The sequence below is a fragment of the Arvicola amphibius genome, chromosome 1, assembly GCF_903992535.2.
Source record: "Arvicola amphibius chromosome 1, mArvAmp1.2, whole genome shotgun sequence".
Taxonomy (NCBI): domain Eukaryota; kingdom Metazoa; phylum Chordata; class Mammalia; order Rodentia; family Cricetidae; genus Arvicola; species Arvicola amphibius.
Genome location: NC_052047.1, coordinates 67,836,759 through 67,844,551, shown reverse-complemented (window position 1 = coordinate 67,844,551; position 7,793 = coordinate 67,836,759).

Sequence of the window (7,793 nt, the reverse complement as noted above, 5' to 3'; positions counted from 1 at the left end):
ACGAGACCTTGACAAATGGAATCTTGCTTAGTCTCCTTCCTCTCTTCAGCCCATGTCTTTCAGGTAGCGCCCCTACAGAGGACCCTGAATAGCTGACCCTGCCGGCGGGGTTACAGTTATGGTATCTCTTCATAGCAATAGAACTGTAACTCAGACAAAAACAGAAAAAAAATTCCCAATGATTAGGTTAGCTTTATTCCAGAGATGAAGACTTGTTCAACATATGCAAGTAGGTAGATGCAATACATCACACAACCAGATGCAAAGACAGAAATGACCTGGTCATCTCAGTTGAAGCAGAAAAGGCTTGATAAAATCCAACGCCTTTTAATGATAAAAGCCTCAAATTTGCAGAATTTATCTCAGTTTAATAAAGGTGTTACCTAACTATACTAGATGGGCAAAGCCTCAAAGCATTTTCACTAAATTTGGGAACAAGACAAGATGACCTGTTTCATTCTTTTTCAACATAGTGGTAGAAGTCCTTTACTAGATCAATTAGACAAGCTGTCAGGGACCAGCCTTGACAAAAATACCTCTCGCCAGGGTAGAGGCATGGGGATTTAGAAAATATTAATAAAGTCTATGAAGACATGAAAGAAAATAGTAAAACAGAAACATAGGATAGTATGGAGAGGGAGTTCCAGTGAGTACTGGAATTTGCCTGCATTTAATTTCCAATTGCTTTAAATACCCTTGACCCCAAAAGGTAGGAGTAAGACAAAAGAACTGCATTAAGAAAATGAACATACCAATTGAAGGTCGCAGGCTACCCATAATCAAACATTCTGTTGCTAGAACAAAACAAGTCACACTCACACCCTAGACCAAAACATTCTGTAGGCAAACCACTCCCTGAATGGAATCCAAAGTCATCTCCTTAAGGGAACTGGAACTTAGTTGGATCCATAGACTATTGTTTGAGGTAGAAAACCTATCTACTTCTCTACTCCTGGAAATTCAAGGTCTGGCTATTAGCCACACCTGTTGACATTAAACTTGAGAAAGCAGAACTCTCTGATCTAAATCTAGGTGGGACCTTTGTTTGAGGTAGAAACACAATAACCTTGAAGACCTAGAGGTGAGTTCCAACTCTCTGACCTTGGGTCAACAGGGAAATGGACTCACATTTTCAGGCCTCCGCAAAATAGGAAGAATTCAAAGTACCCTGATTTGCAGATGTGATTTTACTTAAGAGACCCTAAAGACCTCACCAGAAAACTCTGAGAACTGGTGAGTACTGTCAGTAAAGTGGCAGGATACAATATAAAATTAATAGTAACACATGGTTTCTGTTACTTTTTCATTGCTGTGATAAAACACCATGACCAAGGCAACTTATACAAAATAAAGCATTTAATTTAGGGCTTACAGTTTCAAAGGGTTAGAGTCCATGACAGCAGAACAAAAGCCTGGTGGCAGGAACAGCTAAGAGCTCACATCTTGATCCACAAAGAGGAGACAGAGAGAGGGAGAGAGCTGAGAATGGTTTGGGCTTTTGAAATCTCAAAGCCCATCCCCAGTGACACACCTCCTCCAACAAGACCACAACCCCTAATCCTTCACAAGTAGTTCTAGCTATGTGTGACCAAGTATTCAAATATATGTGCCTATGAGGGTACTTCAAACCACTACATATATGAAAAAATAAATCAGAGAAACCCATTCACAATCACCCCCAATTGAAAAAAAATACTTTAGAAGAAATCAGACCAAGAAATAAAAGATCTCTACAATAAAAACCTTACAATGCTAAAGAAAGAAAGAAAAAAAGAACCAGACACTATGAGATAGACTTCTTAGGCTCACAGCTTTGAAAAATTAATATTGTGAAAATGGCTATCTTACTAAAAGCAACCTAAAGATTCAATGAGATTTCATCAAAACTTGGATGCCATTCTTCACAGAAATGGAAAAGATCTGACAATCCATAAAGAAACACAAAAGACCTCACATAGACCAAGTAAAGTTGAATAAAAGTAAGAGTGATGTTGGAGGCACCCCATAACTGATTTCAAGTTAAATTACAGGTCATAATAAACAGCATGGTGCTGGTACAAAAACATACTGAAGATCATGGAAGATTGTAACCAAGAGAAGAGCCACGTGTAAACAAGAGAAGAGCCACGTGTAAACAAACGCAGCTACAGCAACTTGATTTTTGACCAAGAGGCCAAAAACACATTAGAAACAGGTTTCTTCAACAAACGGTGCTGGGAAACTTGGCAGCTACATGTGGAAACATAAAGGCAGATCCTGGTTGCTTGTGATGAGCAAAAATCAGCTCCAAAAAGATCAGAGACAATGTGTTACCTGACAAACTGTGCATCAGACAGTGCAGGGGATCGAAACCCTTGCTGTGCAACCCGCTGTCAGGTCCCCAAACCCACATCAAGGTGGAAGACGAGCACTGGCTCCACGAGGTTGTCCTCTGGTCTCCACATGTGCACCATGGCACATGGCAGCGAATGCTGGCAAGACTGTGAAGAGGAACACTTCTCACCATGGCACATGGCAGCGAATGCTGGCAAGAATGTGAAGAGGAACACTTCTCACTGTCGGTAGGAGTGCAATGCAGCTACAATGGAAACCAGTTTGGAAATTTCCCCAACTATACATCACCTGTGCAGATACCAAAGGGTCTTAGGAGGCAGATACTTATGTATCCATGTCTATTGCTTCTGTGTTCACAATAGCAAGGAAATGGGATCAGCCTGGACCTTTGTCAGCAGGTGAATGGATAATGAAAATGTACATATAAAGTGGTTTAAACATAATTACATGTGTATGTGTGTGGTTGTTGTTTTACTCTTTGACCCTTTTGGCTCTTTGGGGACCTGCCAATCAACTCCCAAATAAATACACACAGACACTTATTATTACTTATAAATGCCCGGCTTTTGCTTGGCTTTTTTCTTGCCAGCTTTTAAGTTATTCCATATACCTTTTGTCTCTGGGTTTTTACCTTTCTCTTTATTTTTCTTTCCTTCTTATTCTGTTTGGCTGTGTGGCTGGGTATCTGACCCCTTCTTTTCTCTCTCCTTTATCTTTTTCTTCTTTTCTTTCTCCTATTTATTTTCTCTGCCTGCCAGTCCTACCTGTCCTTTCTCCTGCCTTATTGGCCGAGTAAGTAAATCAATCAGGTGTTTTAGAGAGGCAAAGTAACACAACTTCACAGAGTTAAATGCAACAAAAAAGAATGCACACATCTTTGAATCATTAAACAAATGTTCCACAGCATAAGCATCGTAATATTCCACAACACGTGTGTCTGCATGGGGGCATGTGCACATGTGATGCAGGCACCTGTGGAGTACGGACGAGGGTGTCAGATCCGCTGGAGCTGGAATTACAGGTGAACCACCTGATGTGGACAAACTCAGATCCTTCATGAGCGCAGTGTGCACTCTTACCTGAGACACTGCTCTGGCCCTGACAACAGAAGTATGAAATCTGCAGACAAATGAGGGAACTGAAGATGGTTATAACAGGTAACCCAGGTTCAGAACTGTCCTTCCCATCTGTGGACCCCATCTCTAGTTTATACATGTGTGTTTATGTGGGTGAGTATGTGTAGAATCCGGGACACTAGAGAGCAGCCCACAAAGGGGGGCCTTTTAGGAGTGAGGCCAACAACAGGACACGTGTATGAAAATAGAAGGGAATATTAGAGGTGGGAAGATTTACATAGGGTTGAGAGATATGGAGAGGGGAAAGGGAAGAAGAGGGAGGGTAGAAGAGGGTCAAAAAACTAAATAGGTTTGAAAATTCCATAAAGAAACCAAAGCCCAAGTCTATCCCAAGACTGGTCCAAGAGCAGTAATAGCTCTTAACTGTGGGGCCGTGGCTCCAGCCTCCTGTTCTTTCAACTTTTGGTGGAGGATCACTACAGGTAACTCTGCACAGAAACCCTTCTTCCGGGAGCCCTTGTTTCTGCAAGAGGGTGGATGTGGGAAGGGCCACATTGTTCCATTTGCCTTAAAGGGCTAGCCTGTGTGCAGGCTATCAGCACTTTTATGGGGCTAAACTGGACAACTCTTGGGTTTCATAACTTTATTAGGTCTGTTCTTGGTAATTTAAATTTTTAATTTAATATTTAAAAAGTTCAACATAGAAAAAAAGTTCAACATAGGCCATAAGAGGCATAAACATGTAAAGTCAATTATTTGGGTATGATTGAAAATACCAGAGACTATTCAGTTATCTTAATTCCAAATCTACAAATAGAACATGATATTTTAATATATTTTAAAAATTTGACCAAGTGATTGTGAGAGGACTGCTTGCCAAAACAAAAAAGTGTATACACACACACACACACACACACACACATATATGAATTGATGGGGCATTCGAGGTCAGTCTGGTCTACAGAGCTCTAGGACAGTCAAGGCTATGCGGAGAAATCCTGTCATAAAAAATTCAAATTATGCCAGGTGGTTGTTTATGCCTTTAACTCCAGAACTGGCAGGTGGACCTCTATGAGGTCAAGGCCAGCCTGGTCTACAGAGCGAGTTCCAGGACAGCCAGGGCAACACAGAGAAACTCTGTCTTGGAAAACAAAAGAACTGATAAGCTAGAAAGCTTCAAGAAGCCTTGTTTCCTACAATTCAGTCAGGTCACCACTTTTTTTTTTTTTATTTTGTTTTGTTTTTCAAGACAGGGTTTCTCAGTAGCCTGTCCTGGAACTTGCTCTGTAGACCAGGCTGGCCTGGAACTCAGAGATCCGTCTGTCTCTGCCTCCCGAGTGCTGGGATTAAAGGTGTGCGCCACCACCACCCGGCTAGGTCACCCACTCCAACTGTGGGTTGTACTTGTCTCCGACCTGCAGTGTGGCCTGTAAGCTTCATGAAGGTGCCTGTCATACACTGTAGCATGCCCTTGACCTCCACAGAATGGTGCCTCATAATGGTTGTAGAATTAGTGAATATCAGGCCAGAAAGACTAGAGCTGAAAAGCAGGCAGCATTGCTATAGTGTTAACTTGGGATGGGACCCTAGAGATGAACCTGGGAAGAGCTGCATGGAATGACCCCAGGAAACTCCTAATTTTCCCCAAACTATAGAGCCCGAGTTGTTGCTCCTGACAGAGCAGTTGTCTAAAAGAATCATCTGTACAGGAAAGAGACCTGGAGGGTCCAGGAAGAGGGGAGGAGATGATACCTGAGAGACAACTCTTAACACTTAACCTACACAATGACAGTAACAGAGTAACTACCTTAAGATTTTTTTGTGTGTGTATGATCCTTTTGCTGCATGTGTCTGTGCATACACGAGTGCTCACGGAGGCCAGAAGAGGGTGTTGGATCCTCATTCTCTGGAACTGGAGTTACAGACAGGTGGTGTGAGCTGCCATGAGTGCTGGGAATCAAACCTGGGTCCTCTGCAAAACAGTCGATGACATTAAAAAGAATTCTCAGGCATGAGAGGTGGCTCAGTAGAGCACTTTAGAGCATGTGCAAGGTCCTGTGTTCCATTCTCATCACCAGAATGTTTTCTCACAAATACAAATAAGACAATATCAAATAGAAGGTAGCCATTTATAAAAGACATACTGCTAAGTGGTAAATTCATGCCCAGTTGGATTTAAAAATGCATAATAGGTTAAAAAAAAGGAAAGCTAGATATACTGGACAAAGTTTTAAAATAGTTTCTTAAAATTTTATGTGTATGAATGTTTTCTTGAATGTGTGTGTATGCACCACATACAGGCCTGGTGCCCATAATGGACAAAAGAGATCATCAGATCCATTGGAACTGTAGTTACTGACAATTGAGAGCCACCATGTGGGTGCTGGGAATCAAACCTAGGTCCTGACCAGCCAGGCAAAATGCACCCACAGATGCAATAGTGGCCAGTCTGTTATGGGGGTAACCAGTTGCTCTCTGATCAGATTTGAGGCTCACTCCACAAGAGAATTTATATCTGCATTTTAAGTCCCGAGGGACTCATCAAACCCTAGGGTTATCTTACAGGTGAACAAGGTCCAAAATTTCATGTGTATGAATGTTTTGCCTCGAGTGTGTCTGTGCACTACATATATGTGTGATGCCCTCAGATGGCAGAAGAGGGCATTAAAATGAACTGGAGGCATTTGTGAGCCTTCTGTAGGTGCTGGAAACCAAAGCCTGAGTCCTGTCCAAGAGACATAATAGCTCTTAACTGCAGAGCCATGGCTCCAGTCTGTTTTTTCAGCTTTCTGTGGAGGATCATTACAGGTAACCCTCTACACACTCTTTTGTCCAGGAGCTTTTTTTCCTGCAAGATGGTGGACATGGGAAGAGCTGTATTGTTCCGCTTGCTTTTTTGGCCAGCTTGCTGTTATCTGTGCAACTTTGTGTAGATGCTGTCTGGGTTGGGGGCGGTATACTCCACAGAACGCCTTCTTACAACAGTAAGAAGGCCAGTGTTGGATGTTAGCCACCTCCAGAGAGATGAGTGGTTACTAGAGTACTGTGTCCTCTGGGTTATGTGAGCTTTTCTAATCAATCCTTGGGCAAGTGTGGTGCCATGGTAGCTGATGGTTAAGCACAGAAGAACTAAAGAAAAAGGCTGTCAGACTCCTCTCCAGTACCCACTGAATAAAACCAAGGCCAGTCTAGTGACCAAACTACTGGGGAGGCTTCTGGGAGGGGTGCTGAGGACAGTAAGTCACAGAGTAGAGCTGGCCACAGCTTTAAAGGGGGACTGCAGGGGACCCTGAGAATCCTGGAAATATCCCAGGAAGGTGGAGGACATGAATCTTTATGATTCTTTGCCCTCTCACGGTAAAAGCCCCTCACCTTCCCTCCAGGTATTAGCTGGCAACTGCTGAGGACAAGCACCCTAGGAAACGGCACAGGTCTGGCAGAAGCTGCATGGAAGCCCAGCCTCCCTTTTGGACACTGAAGTTGACCCGATGACGGCAGTCCTTAATGTGGGCCACTCTATGAACACCTGAAGGCCTACAGGTAGCTGTAGAGTGCAGAGAACCCTACAAGCGAAAACTGGGGATCAAGAAAGCAAGTGGTTTCTGGCCCCCGTTCCAGTTTCAGTCCACAGCTCCAGACTTTTTAGAAACACTGGACTAACTCTCAAGCAGGAACCTGTCTGTCCTTGTGGCTTTATTAAACTGGAAGATCTGTCTGCAATGTAACCCCCAAGAGAAGGAACAAGGAGCAGAACGACTTTTTTACCTTACAAGAAGGAAGTTTCTGCTGAAGCCAGCAGTGGCCCTGGCACCTGAACATCTTGCCTCACCATCCCTGCCATCGTAGAGAGGGTTCCTAGGCAGTGCAAGGGAACTGGCAATCTGAAAGCAGAACCTGTTTGGAGTCCTGCCTTCTGGGTCAAGCTGGCCCTGCAGCTGCTTTGAGAAGCCAGTACAGTGTGGCTGTTGCACATGGAGCCTCCTAGGTTCCATCTCCAGTGAAGTCCAGTGAAGTGAGATGCCCCTCTGTATGTTGTGAATATTTTATTACTACTGGCTAATAAAGAAGCTGCTTTGGCCTATGGCAGGACAGAATATAGCTAGGCAGGAAATCCAAACAGAGACAGGGAGAAAGAAGGCAGAATCAGTGAGATGCCAGCAGCTACCGGAGAAACAAGATATGAGGTAACAAGTCACAAGCTTGTGGTAAAATATATGATAGAAATGAGATAATTTAAGTTGTAAGAACTAATTAATAAGACTGAGCTAATAGGCCAAAGTTTGTAATTAATATACACCTCTTAATGTTTATGCAGGAAGCGGTAACTTTCAGTTACAATCCAGAGCCTTGCAGTAGAATTCTCAGGATGTTTCAGGCTCACCC